Source organism: Pan troglodytes, chromosome 17 (assembly GCF_028858775.2).
Source record: "Pan troglodytes isolate AG18354 chromosome 17, NHGRI_mPanTro3-v2.0_pri, whole genome shotgun sequence".
Classification (NCBI taxonomy): Eukaryota; Metazoa; Chordata; class Mammalia; order Primates; family Hominidae; genus Pan; species Pan troglodytes.
In genome coordinates, this window is record NC_072415.2 from 27,883,589 (window position 1) to 27,904,038 (window position 20,450).

At 44.7% G+C, this 20,450-nt stretch overlaps 1 protein-coding gene across 4 annotated transcripts in view; it reads left to right on the forward strand.

Moving 5' to 3' along the window:
* Nucleotides 1-474: 474 nt before the first annotated feature.
* Nucleotides 475-20,450, forward strand: part of LPIN2 (lipin 2) — a 103,227-nt gene continuing 83,251 nt past the window's right edge. Inside the window, exons 1-3 of one of the 4 annotated variants that reach the window (XM_063795535.1) lie at nt 568-744; nt 8,906-9,002; nt 10,426-10,503. The gene's annotated coding sequence lies outside the window, so the exon portion shown is untranslated. Of the gene's footprint in view, nt 745-8,905; nt 9,003-10,425; nt 10,504-20,450 lie in introns of those variants that run through there. The other 3 variants (XM_016933402.4, XM_063795536.1, XM_016933401.4) reach the window with 3 other exon arrangements.

A 20,450-nucleotide genomic window follows, 5' to 3' on the forward strand; every position in this document is an offset into this window, starting at 1 on the left:
CGAGGGGCGAGGATGCTTGAGCCCAGGAGTTGGAGACCAGCCGGGGTAACACAGCGATAAAAAGAATAAACAAAAAACAACAACAGAACCCCGGCATATTTTTAAAAATGAGTTGTGTAATAGATTTTTTTTTTTTTTTTGGTGGAGATGTAAGTAAGCAAAGGAGATGTGCTGCTAGTGATCAAAAGGGGATTATAAAACATTCATTCCCTAGACTTTTTTTGCACTTTAATATTCCTTTTTGGCAATTGGGCTCTCAGTCCCACGTGACCTGCCGCAGGGTTGCCATGGGGACCGGAAGAAACTTTTTTTTTTAAAACAAAGTAAGGCTCCTGTCGCCCGAGGCACTAGAAAATCGAGGCCCCGCCCTCACTTGGCCAGGGGCCCGGGCCCGCAGCCCAGGGACTGGGAGCGGTAAGAAGCCGCACGCCTGCCGCTCGGCGGCGGGGGCGCGGCGCGCGGCCGGGAGCGCGCGTCACGTGGCTGGGGCGGGGCCTGCGCGCTGCCCGCCCGCCAGCTGCCGGCTCGGCCGCCGCAGCCGCCGCGTCCCATTCATGAGGGCCGCCCGACTCAGCTGCGGCCCAGGCGGCTTCCAAGGCAGCGGCGGCTGCGGGCGTTCCGACCCCGCGCGCGCCCCCGACCGGCCCCGCCCCCTCGGCTTCCCTCCCTGGCGGGTCCTAGCCGTCGCAGTCCAGCCGCCGCCTGCCCTCAGCCGCCCGCTGGCCGGGAGCGGAGCCGCTGCAGGTAAGTGGGCGCGGGCCGGGCTCCTCGCAGGCGTCCCTCCGGGGCTGGCGGTGAGTGTCTGTGCCTGGGGGCTTCCCTTGGCGCGGGCCCGGGGCTGTCCTCCTGGAGGTCGGGACCCTCCGGGGCGGCGCGGGCCCGGGGCTGTCCTGCTGGAGGCCGGGACCCTCCGGGGCGGCGCGGGTTGAGCCGCCCCTCCTCGCGCCCCAGTCCCCGCTTCCCGGTCCCCGCGTCCCAGTCCCCGCCTCGCCGCGACCGCGCCACGTAGACGCGGCCCCTACCGCCGCCGCCGCAGGACGGACCGGCGGGGTGCGCGGGGAGCCGGGGGCGGCGGGGCGTCAGTGGTGGCTGCTGAGGACTCTGAACCCGCGCAGTTCCCCCCCCGCCGCCCTGGGGATGGTTACCCGAGACCACCCCTAACCCTGGGTTTGGGGCGCGGAGGGGAGTGCGGAAGGCGCGCGGGAGGCCGCGTCTCCATCCCGCCCCCGGCCGTGCGGGAGGGGGCGCCGGGCACGTGATCTGCGGCGAGGCGGGGGCCGCCGAGTTGCTGGTGTTTCTTCCCCGCCGCGCTTTGCCCCGCACCTCCGCCTTCAAGCTGTGTGGACCGGATTCAAATGTGATTAGTTTTCTCAAAGCCCCCAGCCCCCGGTGCAGATCTTAATTTGTAAGGAACATGTTCAGATACAGTTTGTACTGAGAGCCTCTCTGTCAACTTCTAACGCCAGCGGATCACCATTTTCTCCACTCGCCTGAACATTTTAAGACTCTTTTCATTGAAAATTCAAGATGACATTTTTTAGGCATAATTATGCAAACCAGTACCAGAAAGATCACCCTTCCTTTCAGAAAAGTACTGGAACTCTGAATACTTGGAAATGCTTTGAAGGACTTCTTAGTAAATGGCCAAACTAATTTTTAATGCACATTTGGGGCTTACCCATTTTTTTTTAATTGGAAACGAGGCTCTAGACTTGGTGTCCAGGTAGGCCCTGTTGAAGCTCTTTACCCAGTAGTGATGATGGGTGTTACTGTTTATTAAAACTTGGCCTGGCTAGATTATAATGTTTTGACAATACAAAGTCGGTTTTGAAATACATTTTGAAATATTTACGAATTATTTAGTGGCCCATACTGGTTTATGTTTTAACGGTCTGGTGTTGATCATTCTTAGTGGCTTAAGATTGAGAAGAAGTGGCAGGTGATGCCGAAGCGGGGGAGAATCGGCAGAGCCGGCCACACAGTGCAGGGGACGGAGACAGGTGCTGGGCTGGTCCTCCTGCAGCATCCTCAGTTGTTGGAGGGCAGTCATCCTCAGGCCGTACCCAGCCAGAGAAGAAAAAGAACAGTGTGAAGCCACGTGTGATAGCCATCCAACATCGGCTCTTCCCTCCAATTACATTGTAGTTGATTGTGGTATGTCAGACTGAAGTATCTCTTTTATTTCGAGACAGAGTCTCACTCTGTCGCCCAGGCTGGAGTGTAGTTGCGCAGTCTCCAATCACTGCAATCTCTGCCTCCTCTGTTAAAGCGATTCTTGTGCCTCAACCTCCCGAGTAGCTGGGATTACAGGCATGAGCCACCACTCTCAGCTAATTTTTGTATTTTTATTAGAGACCGGGGGTTTCACCATGTTGGCCAGGCTGGTCTCGAACTGCCGACCTCAGGTGATCCGCCCCCCTCGGCCTCCCAAAGTGCTGGGATTACAGGCGTGAGCAACCGCCCCAGCCAGACTGAGGTATCTCCATGCCCAACTTTTGATAGAGGTAGCCATAGAAAGCTAGAAATGAAACGACAGGTTCTGTTTTAACGTTTGATGGCACAGTCGAGAGTCAATAGGCACGCATTATGCTTAAGAGAAGCTGGAAATGAAGTGTTTGGAAACCCTTGAATACTATAGTAAAGCACTGTTAAGAAGAAAATAATAGAGTCACCTGGGGGTTTGTCTTCTTTATTGCTAGGAGAATGTAGCAATAGAAGTTCTCATCGCCCTGTATTGCACTTTTGGTTGTAAGGACTGGACCCAGAGTTCCTGAAAGCCAAACTCCATAGCTGCTCAGTAAGTTCCAAGCACATAGCCGGCTTTCGGATGCGATTTGGTCGAGGTCTGTTGAATGAAGGTAGACGCAGCAGGCAGTTTGTCCTTACCAGTGACCTGGAAGACGGTGGCACTTCCTGAGTGAGCTCACTTACCTTCCCTGAATGGTGAGGCATGGATGAATATTCCTGGTGGTGCCACGTGTTAGAGGTGGTAAAGGGTCAAATGTTTATTAATATTACATTATGGCTTGGTTCTCTGTGTCAGCTATTTTTCTATGCCTTGGGTACTTATTTCCTAATATATATCAGCACAGTAACGCTTAGCTGGAGGCTTGTTAGTTGATAGATTAGTGGTAACAGGTAGATTTGGTTATCTCCCGTAGGTGCTTAGCAATTTACATCAAGAGGTTTTTCTTTAAGTCTGATTTAAGTCTTTCCATCTTTAATTTAAATCCATTTCTTTTTACTCTGACCCCAGTGACTGTCGTTGAGTGTGTATTTGCCCGACTTGCTGTGCCAAATTGGTAGGCAGTGGTTTGGAATCTTCATTTTAAAATCCTGTTTTTCTCTCTCCAATACCCTTCACTGCTTGGTAAGTTTTTATACTTCTCAATGAGACCCAGAGTCTTGTGACCTACCATTTGCCTCCTTCATGATGGAACAACTCACAAGTTGGTAGATAGCCTCCAGTTGGCAGAATCCTATGTATAATGTGTCTTTAAAACTTGAAGAGTTTGAAGGTATTATAGCCTGGAGCAGTAAGTTTTATGGCTATACCTTGGTAATAAGACATTTGAATAACTTGGCTTAGCGGCTTTGGTAATTAACTGTGATTTTTGGAATCCACCTCCCCTGCTGTCAGCTTGAATCTTCATTTTAGTAACACACTATTACTAACACTAAACGCTTATTACATGTGTGTTTCAAGACAAGCGTGAGGGAGTTGCTCACCATGGGGTCCAAATGAAGCAGTCAGTGGCAACCCATGTGTAGTGGGGAATGGCCAGAATCCTGCCGGGGCCGCTTGGTGGGCTGCCTTGCTCTTGATTTTCAGCAGGAAGCTGGTGGAAGCTGGGGTTGGGCATCTGTCTCTGCTCAACTTCTCAGTCAGAAAGGAAGGAGAAAAAAAAAAATCTTTTGGGAGGTAAACTGTATTTTAATACAAGATAAAACTCTTAATGTCACTTTCAGGATTAAAATGATGATAAAGTAAACATTTTTACTAATTTGATTCACTGACTGCAATTCAGTCTTTTTCTGCTAAAGCCTTTGAATGTTGTATTTCGGTGATCAGGTTTGTCAGTTTATGTTAAAATTGTTAACAAGAAATGAGGAAGAAGGCTGGGTGCGGTGGTTCACGCCTGTAATCCCAGCACTTTGGGAGGCCGAGGCGGGCGGATCACCTGAGGTCAGGAATTCGAGACCAGCCTGGCCAACGTGGTGAAACCCTGTCTCTACTAAAAATACAAAAGAATTAGCCAGGTGTGGTTATGCGTGCCTGTAGACCCAGCTACTCTGGAGGCTGAGGCAGGAGAATCATTTGAACCTGGGAGGCAGAAGTTGCAGTGAGCCGAGATTGTGTCACTGTACTCCAGCCTGGGTGACAGAGCGAGACTCTGTCTCAAAAAACAAACAAAAAATGGTACTTATTTTTATAATCTTTGAATTTAGAATTTTACTAGTGTTTTTTTGTTTGTAACCCAGGCTGGAGTGCAGTGTCACGATCTCGGCTGACTGCAACCTCTGCCTCCCAGGTTCAAGCAATTCTCCTGCCTCAGCCTCCTGAGTAGCTGGGACTACAGGCACGTGCCACCACACCTGGCTAATTTTTTGTGTTTTTAGGAGAGACAGAGTTTCACTGTGTTAGCCAGGATAGTGTTGATCTCCTGACCTCGTGATCCTCCCGCCTTGGCCTCCCAAAGTGCTGGGATTACAGACGTGAGCCACCGCGCCTGGCCGAAACAATTCTTTTGAAAGAGAGAAGTCTCCCTGTGTTGCGCAGGCTGGTCTCAGACTCCTGGGGTCAAGTGAGCCTCCTGCTTTGGCCTCCTAAAGTGCTGGGATTACAGGCGTGAGCCACCACACCCGGACAGATGTGTTGATTTTAAAGTGGGTATGAGGCCTGAGCCCTGGAGTTTGAGACCAGCCTGGACAACATGGCAAGACCCTGTCTCTCCAAAAAAAAAAAAAAAAAAAACACAGCTGTGGTAGTGCGGGCACCTGTGTGATCCCAGCTGCTCAGGAGGCTAAGGTCAGAGGATGGCTTCAGCCAAGGAGTTGAGGCTGCAGTGTGCCATGTTCACGCCACTGCTGGATGACACAGTAGAACCCTGAGTCTGAATAAATAAATACATGAGTAAGTGGGAAGGAGGGAAGGAAGGAAGGATCTAGGTTTAAAAATTATTTGGCTTTGGTGGTTATGACTAAGCTGTATTAGATGAAGGGAGGGGCTAAAGATGGGGAAAGCATCCTTCAGAAACTTTAAAGTTGGAACTGGTAATTTTACTCCGCAAAAAATATATGGTACAAAGTAACTTTGTTAGTGACAGATTGAATTTCTGCATTTACCTATTTCTGAAATAAAATGAAAGGGATAAATGACCTTAGAATATTGATTTAAACTTCTATTTTATTTGAGACAAGGTCTCACTTGGTCACCCAGGCTGGAGTGCAGTGGTGCAATCTCGGCTCACTGCAACCTCCGCTTCTAGGGCTCAAGCGATCCTCCCACCTCGGACTCCCGAGTAGCTGGGACCACAGGGAGGTGCCACCGTGCCCAGCTAATTTTTGTACTTTTCTGTAGGACAAGGTATCATCATGTTGCCCAGGCTGGTCTCGAACTCCTGGACTCAAGTGATCCACCAACCTTGGCCTCCGAAAGTGTTGGGATTACAGGTGTGAGCCACTGTGCCCAGCCTAAGCATCCGTTTTTAAATTTAAAATAAGATGGTCTCTTTTTATAAAAGGAATCATAATTATAAACAAAAAGTTCATTGGTTAGTATGGGATTGCAGTTTGCCTAGAAGACTTTTTATATACCCCTGACTAAACAGTAGAATTGTATGCTGACCAAGATCGTCCTCATCTATTCAGTGCATTATGATATGACATTTATGGTTCCTGGCAAGATAGGTATGTTCAGCTGCACTGGAGACATGGCTTTAAACTTATTCGGAAAGGGAGGTGTCCAGAATGCAAACAGCTCTTAAAAAGTATTTGGAAATAATTTATTCAATATAAGGTCATCTGATCATTTGATTATATGTTTTGAATTGCCCTCCGGTATGTGCCAGCAAAACTATCAGATCGTTAATATGAATTAGAAGCTCTGATTTGGAGCTGCTTGAATTGTTATGGATATTTTTCCTGACAGTTGAGTCTATAAACTTGTGGTCTTTGTAAAACAATGTGCTTTTCTTATGAGCCAACATAAGTTAAGGAATGTTTGGGCTTAGTTGAAGCATTATAGGGGATATAATATATCTTTTGTTTGTTTTAGGAGGCTGTGTTATTTTTTTCTTTGTAAACACTCAGAGACGTCTGTCCACATATTACATTTCTTTAAACTCTTTTAACAGTATTTTTAAAAATTAATAATAGGTACCTGGATGGGTGTGGTGGCTCACGCCTGTAATCCCAGCACTTTGGGAGGCCCAGGCGGGCGGATCATGAGGTCAGGAGATCGAGACCATCCTGGCTAACACAGTGAAACCCCGTCTCTACTAAAAATACAAAAAATTAGCCAGGCGTGGTGGGGGGCACCTGTAGTCCCAGCTACTCTGGAGGCTGAGGCAGGAGAATGGCATGAACCTGGGAGGCGGAGCTTGCAGTGAGCCAAGATCGCACCACTGCACTACAGCCCTGGGCGACAGAGCAAGACTCCATCTCAAAAAAAATAAATAAAAATAAATAACTAACTAAATATAATAGGTACCTATTTGACATAGCTGTAATGTCAATTTACATATGAACTATTCGAGAATAAGAGTTACTTAGAGAAATACTACTTAAGAGAGAGAGATAAAGCTTTGTTTTTGTTATTTAAAATGTTAAACAAATGCTTTTTTTTTTTTTTTTTTAAGAGACAAGGTCTCACTTTGTCACTGAGGCTGAAGTGCAGTGGGGCTATCACAGCTCACTGCAGCCTTGACCTCCCCAGCCCAAGCAATCCTCCTACCTCAGCCTCCCCAGTAGCTGGGATTACAGGCCTGCGCCACCATGCTTGGCTACTTTTTTTTTTTTTTTTGAGACAGAGTCTCGTTCTGTCGCCCAGGCTGGAGTGTGGTGGCACGATCTCGGCTCACTGCAAGCTCTGCCTTCCGGGTTCATGCCATTCTCCTGCCTCAGCCTCCTGAGTAGCTGGGACTACAGGCTCCCGCCACCACACCTGGCTAATTTTTTGTATTTTTGGTAGAGACGGGGTTTCACCGTGTTAGCCAGGGTGGTCTCGATCTCCTGATCTTGTGACCTCCCTGCCTCGGCCTCCCAAAGTGCTGGGATTACAGGTGTGAGCCGCTGCGCCCGGCCCATGCTTGGCTAATTTTTGTATTTTTTTGTAGAGACCAGGCTTCACTATGTTGCCCAGGCTGGTCTCGAACTCCTGGGCTCAAGAGATCTGCCAGCTGTCCTGGGATTACAGGTGTGAGCCACTGTGCCTGGTCAACAAATGCTTTGTAAGAAAGGACTGATCTTCTGTTGCAGGATTTTCTAACTGGCTTAGCTGTTAAAAATAACTTACCTAGGTAGCATTATTTGAAATATAGAAATTTGGCATTTTGGGGTCTTTAATATCTAGTCTATCCACTGACATTCTTAGTCTGTTGTAAAGTGGTGCTGATGCCTTCTACTTAGGAACACTAGGTATTTCGAGGAGGTGTTTAATATTTGTAAAAGATTATCATTATTACAGTTATCTTATTGAACAACTTCTTTAGGCATTTTGCTAAGTTTTTTACGTAAAGTATCTCTGTTAAGTCACAACCACTGTACAACGTACAGATAATAATGCTGTTTTCTAGGTGAGAACCCTGAAGCTGAAAGAGATTTGCCAGAGGCCACAGCCATGTGGTAGCGATGACCTGCCTCCCCACATTGCCTTGTTCCTATGCTGCCCCACTGCCCAAGGACTCTGACAGTTCCTGTGCATTGCTTTATCATCCCTAAGTCAATTTTAGCGTTTTGTTTTTACTTCATTATGATTATTGTTGTTCATTGTTATTTATAGAGATGAGGTCTTGCTGTGTTGCCCAGGTTGGTCTCAAACTTCTGGGCCCAAGCAGTCTTCCCGTTTCTACCTCCCAAAGTGCTGGGATTGCTGGGTTGGGCCACCACACCTCGCCGTTGTTGTTACGTTTATTAGGTAGAACTGGATAAGCTGTGTGTGTGTGTGTGTGTGTGTGTGTGTGTGTGTGTAAAAGATAGTGTCTTGCTCTGTTGTCCAGGCTGGAGTACAGTGGCATGATTTCAGCTCACTGCAGCCTGGACCTGCTGGGATCAAGCAATCCTCTTGCCTGTGCCTCCTGAGTAGCTGGGACCACAGGCATGTGCCACCATCCCCGGTTAATTTTGGTTTTAATAGACATAAGGGTCTTGCTATATCAGCTGAGGAAGATCTGAAACTTCTGGGCTCAAGCGATCCTCCCACCTCAGCCTCCCAAAGTGCTGAGGGGGTTACAGGCATGAGCCACTGTGCCCTGCTGAGATGCTTTTCTTTTCTTTTTTTTTTTTTTTTTTTTTTTTGAGACGGAGTCTTGCTCTGTCACCCAGGCAGGAGTGCAGTGATGCACGATCTTGGCTCGCTGCAGCCTCTGCCTCCTGGGTTTAAACGATTCTCCTGCCTTGGCTCCCCTAGTAGCTGGGATTACAGGCACCTGCCACCAAACGCTGCTAATTTTTGTATTTTTAGTAGAGACAGGGTTTCACCATATTGGCCAGGCTGGTCTCAAACTCCTGACCTCAAGTGATCCACCGACCTTGGCCTCCCAAAGTGCTGGGATTACAAGTATGAGCCACTGCACCTGGCTGAAGCTTTTCTTTATAGGTGTCAGCATCTGTAAATTGGTAACAGAGAGATAGCACCTACTTTATAGGAGCTGTGGGTTTCTCTGGGTTATTTATGTTTTCAAAGGCAATTGTGTCAAGGAGAGAAATACCAGCCGGAAAGATGGGGAGGTGATGTGGCCCTACCATGCCTACTTGGTGCACTTTGGAATGAGTTGGACAAGGTAAACCTGATGTTCTTTGGCCTGTGTTTCACAGCATGAGCATATCGCTGGGCTGAGACTGGATTGAATGTCTAAGCTGTATTTCTCATACAACATGATCCCTAAAACAACCTAAATATTGCTCTCGGGCTCATCCTGATAGGAAGGTGACTAAAGGTGTTGGGGAGGAGGAAATGGGCTCAGTGGGACTATGTGAGACGTGGTATGTCAGTATCCAACATGGTGCCTTCTTCAAGGATTTTCCCTCGTAATTTTGACGGTTCCTGATTTGAGTAAGTGTACACTGTGACTCCTGGGTTACATGGCACTCGACTGTGAGTAGAAGGATCCTTAAGTTAAACAGTTTCAGAGCTGAATAGAGCTTCCAGTCTTTTACTCTGTTCAGTATCGGGGGAACCAGCCCCCAATATTTTAACGTAGGTTCTTTCTGTTTTCCCTAAGTGTTGGCTGGTCTGAGAAATAGGCAGAGTACAAAGAGAGGAATTTCACAGCTGGGCCTCTGGGGGTGACATCACATATTGGTGGGACCGTAATGATGACCCCGAGCCCCAAACCAGCAAGTTTTTATTAGGGATTTTAAAAGGGGAGGGGGTGTATGAACAGGGAGTAGGTCACAAGGATCCCATGCTTCAAAGGGCAATAATATCACAAGGCAAAGGCAAAATTAGAATTATTGATGAGGGTCTATGTCCTGCTGTGCACATATTGTCTTGATAAACATCTTAACAGGAAACAGGGTTCAAGAGCAGAGAACCAGTCTGACTAGAATTTACCAGGCTGGAATTTCCCAATCCTAGTAAGCCTGAGGGTACTGTAGGAGACCAGGGCGTATTTCAGTCCTTATCTCAACTGCATAAGACAGACAATCCCAGAGCGGCCGTTAATAGACCTCCCCCCAGGAATGCATTCCTTCCACATGGTATCAATTATTAATATTCCTTGCTGGGAAAAGAATTCAGCGATATCTCTCCTACTTACACGTTCATTTATAGGCTCTCTGCAAGAAGAAAAATATGGCTGTATTCTGCCCGACCCCGCAGGCAGTCAGACCTTATGGTTATCTTCCATTGTTCCCTGAAAATTGCTGTTATTCTGTTCTTTTCAGGGTATAGTGATTTCATATTGTTCAAACACACGTTTTACAATCAGTTTGTACAGTAGTGGTCCTGAGGTGACATACATTCTCAGCTTACGAAGATAACGTGATTAAGAGATTAAAGTAAAAACAGACATAAGAAATTATAAGATGATTATTAGGGAAGTGATAAATGTCCATGAAATCTTCACAATTTATGTTCAGAGACTGCAGTAAAGACAGGCTTAAGAAGTTATAAAAGTATTAATTTTGGAAACTGATAAATGTCCATGAAATCTTCACAATTTATGTTCTTCTGCCTCGGCTCCTGCTGGTCCCTCTGTTTAGGGTCCCTGACTTCCTGCAACAGTTCAGAAATCCAGGTCCCATCACATTGTTGGTAGCCAGTGGAAACCCCTAATACAGGTGAGTATCTGAATTCTTTTTGAGCAGATCTGTCTTTTGAACTAGTGCTTTCTTCACTGTATCATTTGACTCACTTGGTAACTACATCTGCAGATGAGCTCCCCGCTAATGGAGTTTTAGTGGTGTTTTACTTAGTGTAATTGAATAAATGAATGATACATCAGCTCTGATGAAGAACCTTTCATTAAATAGAAATATACTCATAGACCTTTGGGAATTCCCAAATTCATGAATATACTTTTGATGTATCATTTACTCAGTTGTCTCTTTTGTAATAGGGAGATAACAATACCTACTTGACAGGCTGGTTCTGAGGATTAAATGAGGTCATATGTTAAACTGGAGCCCGCATCCACCTCTAGGTCTTACTAGGCCAGAGAAGCCAGTGTTGAGAGAGTCATAGGACAAAGGGCGAAAGGTGAATGAATGAACATTCCTCTTGTCCCGAAGTAGCTGATAGTGTCATAGAGGAATCAAGTAGGTCTGCTTCTGCATAAAGCAGGGTTTTATGAATCAGGGACAGGGAGGGACTTAGAAGGGAGTACTGCTTGAGTGATTGTGGGAAAGTCTGAGGAACTGTCTTGGAGTTAGCTCTGGGCTTATATTTTTAATGTGAGAATTTACTGTTTAGTTAAAAGCTTGTTTTTATCTCAAAGAAAAACATTGTTTAATGTGTTTGCTTAGAATTTCTTTCTTGACCCAGAAAGAAATTTATTTATTCTCATAGTGCCAAAGTTAGAAATCTTGTATGCAAATGTTATGCACAACATGTGTTTATAAATGTAATCCTTAAGATTATTCCATCATTTCATCTATGGCTGAATGAATTTTGTTAATGTGTGGGCCTGTAGGAGGGACCTTATCTTTGTGTTTAGAATGGGACGTCTAGAAAGCACAGTTGTCTATACCTAGTATATTGCAGGTGAGCGTTTAACTAAAATTTAAAAATCTGCTGATTAGTTTATAAGGCCTCTAACATTTTTCTATAAGCTTGAATAATTGATTTTCATTAGAATGGACACCAATTTTCTTAGCTTATAAAACTACATGAAATGTTATTCTCTGCCAGTTGAAAAACGTAGGTACTGGTATACCTATGTTGTTATGGTGGCTTTTTTTTTTTTTTTTTTTTTTGGTCTTTTGAAGGTCATCCTTTTAAATGCTGGCTGAATCTTTCAGTGCTATCCTTGTCATCAAATGGAAATGGACCTTCCCCCTGTAAGTGTGGTATCTTCATGACAGTCAAGAAATAGGACTTTTGTTTTAGGACATCTCCCTGTCCCAAGTGAATTAACTAGATAACTTTGTTGTATTTAAATTTCCTGGTTTGTTTGTTTTGTCTTACTAATGAGACATACCTACAGGTCAGATGGACCATAGGTGCTGATCCTGAGAGTTGGAAAGGAACTTTTCCTAATTAAAAGCAAAACAAAAAAAGCCTTACAATGCTTATATTTGCTTGGTGTTCCTATTTTCCTTCCCTTAAGTAGTTTTCATTTCTGTAAATATGATTCTTATTCATTAGGCTATATCACATAATAGTTCTATTTATCTTTTAAAATCTTAAGTATTTATTTTTATATGTAATTTAAACATTTAAGTACATAGTACTGTGAGGTTTATAATGAAAAACCCCAGTTCTCTTTCTCACAGCTGATTACTGCTCCCTAGCAAAAGCCCCTTTCATTTCTTTTCTGTGCTTGTGGGATTCGATTCCATGCTTGTATGCATACACTACTGTAGCTTGTTTTTTTCATTTTAGACCTTCTCTATTGATTTCCTACGCTGCAAGATGAAGGTTCATCTCTTATATAACCCTCCTCTCACACGCACAATTCTTTATACTAAGCTCTCAATACCATTTTCTAATTTTCTTAATATTCATTGTTTATATTTTCATGGCTAAATATTGCTTACAGCTAAGCATATGCAGTGATTTTATTTCTTTGCCAGTTCAAATTTTTCTTTTCTCTGGAGTCAACAATTATTTTATTGGTTTACATTTCTTAGTACCAGTCACAAATTCAGGCCCCCAGTTTCTGATAGGACTACAGAACTCTGCAGTCAACACCTCACTCATCCTGAATCCCAGTAATTTTCTGTGTTGGATTCTGAGTCCTGGATTACACATTGTCTTCTCTCTTGGCATGCCTCCTCATTTTGATGGAGCACATCCTCTAGCAGCTTTTTGAGAAAGGGTTTACAGGGAGGAAATTCTTTGAGAGCTTACGTGTCTGAAAATGTCTTTATTTGAGCCTCCTACCCAACTGATAGGCTAGCTATAGAATGCTAGAATGGAAATAGTTTTCCTTTAGAATTGTTACTTTTGAGAAGTTACCTTTTTTTGAGAAGTCTCAAGTCTTTTTAATTTCTCTCTCTCTCCCTCCCTCTTCCCCCTCTTTTTCCCCATTTTCCTATCCTTTCCCCCCCACCCATTTTTTTTTTTTTTAGCACCTTTCTTTGTCTCTTTTTAAAGTATCTCATTACCATCTCTTGATGAAGCACCTTGGTTTGGGATTTGCCATCTCAGTTTTTGGACGAGACACAGTCTCTTAGGAGGGAACACGGGAAGTACCCACCTTACCTGGCTTCACAGTGAATCCTTACCCCTGGCCTTGTTTCGTTACTTAGACCTGGCTAGCAGGCCCTATGTCACCAGAGTCTCCGCAGGCCAGAGGGCATAAAAACACCCAGAGACTGTAGTGGGTATTTATCAATCCTGGTGAGGCCTCTCCCCACAGGTAGAATCATCTGTAGCTGTGTACACTCATGATGTTGGGGAAGTAGCTGGCACTAGGTGCCGTACATCTGATGGAGGGCATGGTGTGTATCCTGCTTTGTGTAGTCGTGCCCATATGGTGATTTTGGAATCCTTTGTGTAGCCTTTAATGTTGTCTATTATTAGCATGTTTCTGTCGTGACTGCCATAGGTGGAGCCCACAACAGTGCAGGTGTTTCTTTATCCTTTGAGCTGGGCACCTGGTGTGAACTTTCAATTTGGAAAATCATGTTTCTGACGCCAGGAAATTTCTTGTATGATTTATTTGATAATATCCAACTCCTGCCTTCCCCTACCTTTTTTTCCTCTCCTGTTTCTGTACTTTAAAAAGTCTACAAGTCAGATATTGGGGCCATTTTGGATTGATGCTCTGATATTCATCTTTTTCCTCCTTTTGCCCATTCCTTTATCCTTGTTGGATTTACTGGGAGATCTGCTTTCTACATTTTCTCCTTCTCCTCCTCCTCCTCCTTCCCCTCTTTCCCCTCTTCCTCCTTCTCCTCTTCCTCCTCCTCCTCCTCTTCTTCTTTTTAAAAGAAAAAAAAAGCAAAACAGAGATAGGGTCTCACTAATGTTGCCCAAGTTGGTCTTGAACTTCCAGCCTTAAGTGATCCTCCCACCTCAGCCTCCTGAAGTGCTGGGATTACAGGTGAGACCCACCGTGCCTGGCTATTTTTTAATTTTTGTAGAGACAGGGTCTTGCTGTGTTTCCCAGGCTGGTATTTATTCTCCAACCCTTCTATAGAATGTCTTAATTTTACAATTGTGTGTTAATTTCCAAGAGCGCTTTCTCATTCTTGGATGCTTATTTTTATTAGCGTCCTCTCCTGGCTGCTGGTGGGTTGCTGGCAGCCTTTGGCATTCCTTGGCTTGCAGATGCATCACCCCAATCTCTGCCTTTATATTCACATGGCGTTCTTCTGTGTGCATGTCTGTCTCTCTGTCCAGATTTCCTCTTTTTTTTTTTATTTTTGAGACGGAGTTTCTCTCTGTCACCCAGGCTGGAGTGCAGTGGCACGATCTTGGCTCACTGCAAGCTCCGCCTCCCGGGCCACGCCATTCTCCTGCCTCAGCCTCCCGAGTAGCTGGGACTACAGGCGCCTGCAACCGCGCCCGGCTAATTTTTTTTTTTTTTTTTTTTTTGTATGTTTAGTAGAGACGGGGTTTCACCATGTTAGCCAGAATGGTCTCGATCTCCTGACCTCGTGATCCGCCCGCTTTGGCCTCCCAAAGTGCTGGGATTACAGGCGTGAGCCACGGTGCCTGGACCAGATTTCCTCTTTTTATAAGGACATCAGTCCTACTGGATTAGGGCCAGCCCTAATGACCTCGTTTTAACTTGAATACCTCTGTAAAGATCCCCTTTCCAAATAAGGTCACATTCTGAGCTACTAGAGGTTAGGAGTTCAGCGTTTCTTTTTTGGAGGATATAGTTCAACCCAAACAGTGGGTTTTGAGAGTGGGGATAACACATGTGACATCCTCTGGGTTTAACAGGATGTCTAGTTAGAGCAATATTTTTAAAGATGCTTTTAGTTACACCTATCTTCACTAATGATCAGAAAGAAACTCTTAGGAAGTAATTTTTAGATTACAACTGGAGATTTTTGTTCAGACTTGTGACTGCCAAAATTTCTGCATGTTCCTGAATGTTTAATGACAGTATCTGAGTTGTCTCATTTTCACTCTTGCCTTGTTTCTAAAGTCATTTGAAGGTTGGCAAAATGACTAAAGAAAGAACAGCAGTAGTGTCTTATGAGAAAGTAAACCGTATCTATATCCTGGCATAGTTTCGTGAACATGTTAGCCAGGTTCTCATCATGCTCTGTCCCTCCATGTTATACTCTATTTCTTTTTTCAGATATGAGCCTTCTTGGAGCTTCGTTGCTTAAAAAAAAATCTGTCATGTATTTTCCTGTTCTGGGCTCTACAATGCTTTTCTTTCCTTAAAAGTGGCTCTTCCTGCTCTTCCTCCCTCTCTTCAGGGAGCAGCACCCTCTTTTATTTCCTTTATAATAGTTGTCCCAGCCTAACATATGTTGTTGTTGTTGTTGTCTCCCTCCCCACATTAGAATATAACCACTACAAGGGCAGGTACCTTGTCAGCCAAGTTCACTGCTTGATCCCCAGCTCTCAGAATAGAATAGACACTGCTGTTGAGCAGATCAGTGAGTGAAAGAGGCCTTGTTTTCTGACTTTCAAGTGCTGTTTCGCTGACTTGCTGTTGCTCTTGGAAGTCCTTCTCTCTTGTTGAAGTAGCTTAGTATGCAAGTCACCTTGTGATAACACACTGGTGCAGCCTTACTTGGCATTTGTTTTGCAAAACTACTTAAAAATAGCCTAAATCTGAGTGATTGGTGGCATTGATTGCAGCAGTGCCGTTGGTATGGCCACAGCCTTTCCCTTTACCCAAGTGTCCTCCCAGAGCCAGGAAAGGGAGGTCCCTCTCCTTACATTTCTGAAGATTCCGTTGTGGTCCCAGTGGGCACCATGCAGAATTTAATAAAGCAGGGCATGAAACTTGAGCTGTGTTTTGATGACATTGGGAAAGACTCCTCTGCAGAACACAGGCACAGGGTGCCTGGAGCTGCCTGGCACTGGGAACTCTGCCTCACGGTCACCATGTTCTGTTTAACTGAGACAAGGAGACACTTCAGGCACTTCCAAAGGAAAGAGTAGGGAAGTAGTGAATTCATGCTTACCGATCTAGCAGACTTCCCTCTGGGAAGCTGGGGGACTGCATCCTTGAGAGCTAAAAGCAAGAAATTGGAGATGTTTGAAAAACTAAGTCTGTGGCATGGGGGGTAAGGAATCCTCCTGCTACTTCTGTGACATCAGCTAAGTAAGCTGATGAATTGGTGACTTTTTGTTTCTTTTTGAGTTATACTGCTTTTAGTAATTATGGAAGAGCCTGCTCTCCCCCCACAGGAGTCATTAAACAATGATTGATGCCATATGTAAGGTTGGTGAATTGTTTATGCAGCAGAAGTCACCTTTTGATCAGAATTGGGGCACTGTCTTGGTTTCATTGTGGCACACTGCAGAGTTATAGGCATAGTGGTCTGGTACTCTGATGATGTCTTGAAAGTGACTGCTATAGCTTTGACTTCATTAATGTTCCTTTGAATTTGTTATGTTTAGAAAAATACAAGCCTCTGCCAGGTGCAGTGGCTCATGCTTGTAATCCCAGCACTTTGGGAGGCTGAGGTGGGTGGATCACATGAGGTCAGGAGTTCAAGACCAGCCTGGCCAACAGAGTAAACCCCATCTCTACTAAAAAACAAACAAACAAACAAAAAAAACCAAAAATGAGTCCAGGCACAGTGGCTCAAGCCTGTAATCCCAGTACTTTGGGATGCCAAGGCCGGCGGATCACCTGAGGTCAGGAGTTTGAGACCAGCCTAGCCAACATGGCGAAACCCCGTTTCTACTAAAAATACAAAAATTAGCCAGGCGTGGGGGTGGGTACCTGTAATCCTAGCTACTCGGGAGGCTGAAGCAGGAGAATTGCTTGAATCCGGGAGGTGGAGGTTGCAATGAGCCGAGATCGTGCCACCGCACTCCAGCCTGGGTGAGGGAGTGAGACTCTGTCTCAAAAAAAAAAAAAAAGAAAAAGAAAAATACAAGTCTCCAAAAATGAAATGTACATATTTATGATGTGTTGATTCTGGCACCTCTTATGCAGAAGTTTACCATTAGCAAATATAGCAAACTTGGTGCCATTGGCAAGGCCTTTGTAGAACCAAATGATGCTTTGTTTGGAGATGGTGGGATGTGGGTCTGTTATTCTGGGATATATATGATACTCAATAGATAGATAAAGATATTGGTCGAGCGTGGTGGCTCACGCCTGTAATCCCAGCACTTTGGAAGGCCGAGGTGGGTGGATCATGACATCAGGAGAGATCGAGCCCATCCTGGCTAACACGGTGAAACCCCGTCTCTACTAAAAATACAAAAAATTAGCCAGGCGTGATGGTGGGCACCTGTAGTCCCAGCTACTCGGGAGGCTGAGGCAGGAGAATGGCATGAACCCGGGAGCCGGAGCTTGCAGTGAGCTGAGATGACGCCACTGCACTCCAGCCTGGGTGACAGAGAGAGACTCTGTCTCAAAAAAAAAAAAAAAAGATATTTTCCTGGGAGGTAAGCATGTAGTCATATCTTTTCTGCAACGTCACCATGCCTGTTGAAATGGAGAGGTTGGATGATGTAATTGATGGACATTATAAAAGAACCAATGCAACACTTTTATTTTTGGGATGAAGTCTTGCACTGTCACCAGGCTGGACTGCAGTGGTGCGATCTCGGCTCACTGCAACCTCCCACTCCCGGGTTCAAGCTATTCTCCTGCCTCAGCCTCCCGAGTAGCTGGGATTACAGGCATGCACCACCACGCTCAGCTAATTTTTTGTATTGTTAGTAGAGATGGGGTTTCACTGTGTTGACCACGATGGTCTCAATCTCCTGACCTCATGATCCGCCCGCCTCGGCCTCCCAAAATGCTGGGATTATAGGCGTGAGCCACAGCGCCCGGCAGTAACATTTTATTAATAAGTCTTAAGTTTGTCCATAGAGCTAATTACCTCTAATTCTTCAGTTTTGTCCTCCGTTATACACGTGTAATAAGGAAGCTTGGTACCCTGCTTAAAAAATGTGACTGTGAAGGAATATGACCAGAAACTTACACAATGAAATGTACTTTGCACTTTAGGGACAGCATATACATTTCATCTATGCTGTCATTCTGGAAAACATTTTGAAACACCCCTTCCTTTTTAAATTGCTTTCAGAGTCTCACAGTGTATCCTTTTATCCCCAGCGGTGGAAAATCTTTACCCTTCAAGGTAGATTAGGTTTTTGGAAATAGCCAGAAGCCATTCAAAGCAACATCTGGTGAACCACGCATGTCAGATGAATCATATTTACTTTTGGAGTATAAGAGTTCTGTGACTATGTGGTATTGACACTCATTTTTATCCTGTGTAGCACCTAAATTAAATTTAAAGATAGTTCTTTCAGGAAGAAAGGGGAGCCCTCATGTCATGTTACACAGTGGTGTATCAGTGGAATTAATTTATTGTAGCCTTCAGAGGTGATTGATTTAAAAGACAATATTCATACTAGAGTGTAGATGTGACTAAACAGTTTTACACCAAAACTTAGAAGAAGAGAAGACACTGGGGACAAATAGGCTGAAGAGTGGGGTTCAGTTGGATGAGTCTTAAGGCATAGGGAAATGGTTTGGGAAGTTAAAACATGCAAAGAGCTGATGATTGAAGCATTTAGATTTAGAAAGTCATTTGTTTTCCTTTCCAGTGTCCCTCATTATTAAATAGCTCCTTGATGGCTAGACTCCTATCCTAACAGTCATCTGCTAAGCACTTACTGTGGCATAGGTCTTGGAACTATTCAGTTCATTGTTCTTTTTTAATGAAAAGAAAAAAGAAAACTAGCATTTATTAAGCAGCTGGTAGTTTCCAGGCACCACCTCATGGGATCCTCACAGCAGTCCTACCTGACAGGTGCTCTGAACCCTGCTATATGAAGGGGGCCTTTGAAGCTTAGGTTGACCTGAAACTGAAGAAGGTTCCATCCTGGAGGTCTGTGTCAAGTGGGAGAGCTGTGGTATAAAACTCCCTGTCTAAATTCAGCCAAGTCATGTGCTTGCCGGCCCACCCCTAACATGTTTGTGGGGACCCAGTCAGAACAGGCTTATCAATACAGGGCCATATACCATCTGTTTAAACCAGTGGTTCTCAGCTGCAGACAATTTTGCCCACACACCGCCCCCACCCCCCGCCGGGGACATTCAGAAATAACCGGAGACATTTTTTTGGCTGTCACAACTGGGGAGGGTGCCACTGGCATCTGGTGGTTGGAGTCCAGGGCTGGTACACTCCTCACCTCCCAAGCAAAGAATTATCTGACCAAAAATGTCAATAGGCTGAGAAAACCTGTATCTAAACTATTAAAAGCTGTAAATCCAAAGAAAAGATAAATGTTCGAGGGGATGGATATCCCATTTACCCTGATTTGAGCATTACACATTGTATACATGTATAAAATATTATTATATGTCCTCCCCAACTATGATATATCATTAAAAAATTTTTTTAAAGCTATAAATCCAGTCACCACCCCCATGGCCCAGCCTCCATGGCCACCAGTGGCCCTGCAGAAGCCTTGTCCTTTGCCAGCTGTCCTAGGGAGCCTGACCATAGGTCTGCTGCACACATCTACACTGACCAGGGCACAGGTCTGGGGCAGCTTGGCTTGTGATAACCACCTGTTCCTTTAGCTAAATTGTCTTCAAAAAACTTTCCTAGAGGTCTGAAATGAAGAAGAAAAACACTTACTGCCTTTGTATTTTGGGTTTATGATACACAGAGCCTTCTAAAGTGCAGGACCCAGGACTAAAGGCAGTATTGGTACCTGAGATATTACAGGCACTGGGCAAGTTCTTGAATGATAGGCGTACATTTATGTACAGTCTGTACTGCTTCATTTTAAGGGCTGTTACTGTGTGGTGTGAGGCTAGATTGAGCATGTTTTAACTACTTTGGCTGGGAAGTAATTGACTTTTTCAATACCTGTATGCTCTCATCTTTCAAATAGCAGTGTGGTTTAGAACCAGAGGTTTTTTACTTGGGGTCTGCAGACTAACCATAGAGGGGTTCCATCGGATCCTCAGAGCACAAATCTGTGTATGGTTGTGTCGGTATACATGTATGCTGCTGGTTTGCATGTTTTCTGTAAAGAGGGTATATTGCAAAGCTTAGTTGGGTTCTCAGAAATGAGAATGGCACAAACTACTCATGGGCTATATATATTCTCTAGGGTTACTTCTAGATGTTTAGAAGCTAAGATTAGGAATTTGTGTTGAGATCAGAAGTGGATTTGTTGTGGTCCAGTGTAATTTTTGACTGAAGGAAGAAGCTCTCTGTTGTGTGTAGGTATACATAAAATGAAAGTTACACGTAATTTTTTGTTGAAGTTATTGCTGTGGAATCACCAAGCTCGTGGTAAAAACTAAGTTGTGGGAAATACTTTGCTTTCTACTTAGTAGAGTTGAATGCTCAGAAAGCCATAGTTTTCGAAATGTCAGATTGTTTTACCTAGAAGGATACATAGAAATTATCTAGAAATTCACTTTTTGGGTGAGGAAATT